A 5,553-nucleotide genomic window follows, 5' to 3' on the forward strand; every position below is an offset into this window, starting at 1 on the left:
ACGCAGCATTAATAAATAGGTCATAGAGCTTTTTTACCCTCTGAATTTTTCAGGCTCGGCTTGGCAAATTGAACATAATTAAAGCCCAAGGCAAAGGTTGCACTTTCCTTGAAATAACAGGCTGTGTTGCAGCATAGAGAGGGACGGACAGATAGGAAAGATGCTCCAAGGATCTGTGCAGCTAGGCAAAGCAACGTCTTTTAAGGACAAAAGAGGATACGAAGAAAACAGGCAGCCATTACACCAAAACCGACAGCTATAAAGCGTTCGCCTTCATTGCGATTGTGTATTTTAATAGGGTGTATATTTTTTATAATAAAAAATATATTTTTGCACAAATAGTGTAATTGAAAAGTGCATGCATAGGGTTTGGAGAGCTCTTTCCACAGCGCGCGCGCGTGTGTGTGTGTGTGTAACTTTAACAGGAAAGGCATGGGGGGATGTGTGTGTCAGAAGACATTAGTGTCAGTATCCTTTTTGAGGACAGTACCTGGGCCAGCCTGGGTCATGCCAGCATTTTAGCCAATAAAGATGCAAGCAGATTATACTCAAGCAGGATAAAAGCTTACTCATTTGCACCAATGAAGCAGCTCCACTAATCAGCTGAGAGGAAGCAAGAAGACTTTTCTCCTGCACCTGGTCATGCTTAACCTGGACTTGGACCTGGGTGATATAAGACGACAAAAAGAAACAAGAGCTTAATGAAGGGTTTGCAATCAAAAAACTGCATGTGTTTGATAAGTAAAGGATGCACATGATATATTTAACACAAAATTAGCTGCTCAAGACAGAGTACATTTGAGCACCATAAACAACATTTAAAAAATGGCTGTATAAAGTTTAGCAAAAACATTTTACTTTATTATTTTTGCAGACAGAAATCAATAACGTCACCAGATTGGGATATTTTAAAGGGATTGAGCACCATAAACAACATTTTAAAAATGTCTGTTTAATATTTAGCAAAAAACATTTCATTTTTATTATTTTTGCCAACAGATTTCAATAATGTCACCAAACTGGGATATTTTAAAGGGATAAAAAAAAGGGATTATCATTTACTCTCTAACATTTCTACGCAGACCTGACTTGAGACAGAAGTGCTCTTTTCCATGAAATAAGTTAAATGTGACTAAGGCAATCCAGAAAAGGTTTCAATGATTTTCAATGAATATAGACTTTCAGTCTGTTTCTCACACAATGCTAAAAATGGCTTGAGAAGATTTACAGCACTTGGGTCATATGGAATGATGCTTTTATAGTGCCTTTTTGCACCTGGTCCCTGTTCACTTTCATTGTATGGAAGCAGCTCAGCAAAAAAAATTATTGCGTTCCACAGAAGAAAGTAAGTTATACAGGTTTGGAAATTAAATATTTATTTTTGGGAGACCTATCCCTTTAAGGAGCATTTAAGGTTTTTAGGAGAATGTAATGGAAAGGACATTGAACGTTTTGCCTTCTATTTGGCAGCCCCAGCTGGGTTAAATGCCGCTTCCACATCCTCAGAAAATTAATGGCAGAAAATCTCAACCTGAAGGCTTTGATCCGCCATAGGGCGCCTGGGTCCTGATTAATATGCAACATTATTAACTGTCTGTGAGAGCCAGTGAGCACACACACACACACACACACACACACACACACACACACACACACACACACACACACACACACACACACACACACACACACACACACACACACACACACACACACACACACACACACACACACACACACACACACACACAAATACAGACACACACACACACACACACACACGCTCATGAAAGCATGCAGGCGTACATGCATGAGCACTGTGTGCATACCAATACAAAGCAATTTGTAAACAATATTTCTCACCTTAAATGTATTAGTTAAATTACATTAGATCTCTCCTATTTTAACTCATCTTCTACACTAGGTGATATTTTCCTGGATATAAACACACAGTCAAAAAGAGATTAATTGAGCCTTCAGTGCAGTTTAGGCACCATTTGCCAAACAGAGATATTATTTGACTTTCATTATCCATTGTGTGTCGGTGTATATGGAACGAACAGGAGATGAATAACAAAGTGAGCACGAAAGATGGAAAATTGGAGTGAAACCGAATGAGAAATTGGAATAAGAGGAAATAGAGGGAGTGACAAGGACAGAGAAAGGCAAAGAAAGAAAGACGCCATCATCTTCCACCCCTCCTCCCCTCCGTCTCTCCAGCTCATATGCTGCATGTGTGCAGGGGTCATGATAGCGGCACAAAATAATGACTGTGTGTTTAGTGCATAGGTATGTGGGAGTGAGGGATGAAAAAAGAATATTGTATAATATATCTGTGTATGTATGTGTGTATATATACATATAAGTGTATGTGCATGTATGAAAATGAAATAAAATATAAATATATAACAATAATAAATAATTTCTATAACAGTGGCATATTTATTACAGTTTTTATTACCATTTATTAAAAAATGGATTTTCAAAGTTGTAAATAAATCAAAGATTACTGGAGTACATTTTACAAAAAAATACAATTTAAGTTTTTTACCTTAAAACGTTTAATTCAATGTATTACTTGCCGTTTCTTTGTATATATATAAATGAATACTGTGCAACTCCTCAAATGCAAATCATTTTAATTGGATATCTTCATCTGTAATTAAAATGATCTGCATTTAGGCAAGAGTAGCACAATCGTTGTTTTTTTATCATAATATACTCAACATAAACATTGCCTGCAAATGCATCTCTAATATGTTTGTAATAAATCTGTATTAAAATATATAAATTCTGTGTGGTAGAGAAAATGACAGTTGCTGGGTTTTTTTCCAGATAAACACCATGATTAGAAGAGATAAACGAGCCAATCCTGCATAAATTATCTGGCAATATTATGTGGGTGAGCAGCGTTTCAGCTTCAGTTATCTAGGTCATCCCACGACGGCTTTGTGAGTTTTTCGTACAGCACGGCTATGTTTAGGTAAACCACACACATGCAGAATCTTGCAAAACCATAAAATAAATCAGCAGAGATCAAAAACGAGCTGCTTATTTGTAACATATTGACAATGTAATTGCGTCAAATTAACATATAGCACAAACAAAAACAGATTTAGAGATTCGGACGCAGTGGCAGGGAGGTCGGCCCGTGGGGTTCAGGCCCACAGCGTCACTCCTGATGATATTGCTTGGTTCTGTGCCTGCTGAGTTTGACCTCTCTCTGCTGTCACAATGTCATACGCTATCTGCCCTATACTGCCTGCTTTTGCTCTCCTTCTCACCATCTCTCTTTTTCTCCCTCTGTCCCTCCCTTGGCAGCAGATGCACAACATGCATGCCAAGACTAGGAGCAGGCGCCATGATGGACAGATGGAAAGGGTACGTTCAACAAGTGTAAAGTGCAGAGGAAGTTAGCTGGAGCAGCACTGCACGAAAAGAGAGAGAGAGAGAGAGAGAGAGAGAGAGAGAGAGAGAGAGAGAGAGAGAGAGAGAGAGAGAGTGAGAGAGCTGGAGGTGGAGTGTGTACCTGTACCTGCAGATGGCTGGCAGGTCCATAGGGCCCTACTGTCATTATGCTCTCTCGGCAGGGAAGAAAAACAGTTTTATCCAGAGCCCTGAAACTCAGGCAGCTGCTCTGTGTGCCATGGGAATCTAGCCAACCTCGCCACAGACCCAAAGCTATCCTGTGCAGAGGAGGACAGTAATGCAAAATTTGAAATTAAAAACTGATCAAGACACAATTCTTTTTAGAAACTTGTTAAATTACAAAAATTAGCTACACAGTAAAAAAATAATACATAAAGAAATTAAATAAAAAATAATAATAATAAATTAAATAACAAAAATACAAAAGTATATCTCATTTTACAGGAAAAAATATCTAAAAACTAATTCCTTAAAATATGCCACATTTACTTGAGAAACAAACTTTTGATAATATAATGTTATGCATTTATAATGACATAAATAATATGTATATATCAAATGTAAATATTTGTATTTGTGCATTTAACAGATGCATTTATCCATCTACTGTTTGAGTTACAGGTTTTTTTTTGTGCTTGTTTTAAATTTCACTAAAAATATAGTAATGACTTAAACTAATACAATAAATTTACTTCAAGATATACATGCATATATATATATATATATATATAGCTATATCTTGCTATATCCAAATTGCTATAACTTAGTGTATATATATATATATATATATATATATATATATATATATATATATATATATATACACATATATATACTAATATATACCTACTTAGTTATAGCAATTTTGTTTAGATATTTTATTGGAAAGCAAGGCTGAAAAATACAATTATTTAATTATTTAATTTTTAAAGTGTCTTTATCTTACTTTCCAGGAAAAACATTACATGTAAGCAAAATTAAGGGAAGAAAACTGATTTGTTAACTAAGAATAGATCTTGAATAAACAAGAATTATGTCTTGTTCTATTGGCAGATTGTTCACTTGTTTTAAGCACAAGCCTCACTAAATTAATTACTAATCATTTTATTATAGTATTTATTATAGTATTTTTTGCAGTGTAGCAGCATCTAAGTTGCTGTCGAACCTACTGTATATCATGGCAGTTATTTCTGTGGTTAGCTATGGGCACCAATCATGAACCCAAACAAAATGTCAATTCAAACGTTGTAAAAAAACAAGATCCACACCTCCTGTGAATCACTTTTATTGTTGTGCATACAGCACTGCGAATTGCTGCAGACAAAGAAATGCCAATATTTCTCTGTATACCTGTAAACCAAAACAGATGATGACTTATGCCACTGCACTTTTATTTCTAATAATAATGAACACAAGTAAATCAGAATCAGAGTTATTATGAATGGAGTGCTATTTGAGGCAGATGGCAAACTAGGTTGATATGAGAAGCAGCAGCATTTTACACACCGCTTTTGAATTACTCTGAAATAATTAGAGAGGAAGCAAACTGGCTAACAGAGTTCTAAAACTGACCGCTTCGACTTAAATCAAATCTGAAAAGCATACAAAAGTCCATTACAGGAAATTAGAAAGAGCGAACATCTAGGAGAAGGCATCATTCACTTTTATCGAGTCAGAGCGCTTGCCTTTGGTGCATTGTGTAGCTACCTGTCAATGAACTGCAATTCAGAGAATGCTGCTGTCCTGACAAATTGCTGTGTGTTAACACACTCTCTCCCTCACTCCGCCAGAGCCCAGGGGCATGCTGGGATGCATGGACAGACTCAATCTTGCCCTTGGGAACAATGCAAAGAAAATGTCACAGGCCTGGTTGGTGTTTAATGCAATGGAGAGCCTGTATAGATGTAATCGAAAATAATTCAGATCTATGTTAGAGCAGCAGGGGGCTTTGTTATCTATGTGCTTTAATGGGCTGATTTTACATTAGAAAAGAGGAAAGAGAAAAGAGTAGCCGTTTCAATTCCACCCCCTCCAAAAAATCTATTTTCCACATGCCGACAAAGTAAAGGCATTCAGACATTATCTTGTGCTCAAATGGTTCACAGGCAAAATAAACAGCGATAG

General features: G+C 36.4%; 1 long non-coding RNA gene across 1 annotated transcript; it reads right to left on the bottom strand.

Annotated features, from left to right (window-relative positions):
• Positions 1-488: 488 nt before the first annotated feature.
• Positions 489-5,237, bottom strand: LOC143751976 (uncharacterized). Its single transcript, XR_013207316.1, has 3 exons — positions 5,137-5,237; positions 3,536-3,686; positions 489-663 (listed from the first exon to the last, which is right to left on the bottom strand). It is a non-coding gene; the product is annotated as an uncharacterized LOC143751976 (long non-coding RNA).
• Positions 5,238-5,553: the final 316 nt, after the last annotated feature.

This window comes from Siphateles boraxobius, unplaced genomic scaffold, assembly GCF_051911475.1.
Source record: "Siphateles boraxobius isolate OS27281-9 unplaced genomic scaffold, OSU_SipBor_1 26, whole genome shotgun sequence".
Taxonomy (NCBI): Eukaryota; Metazoa; Chordata; class Actinopteri; order Cypriniformes; family Leuciscidae; genus Siphateles; species Siphateles boraxobius.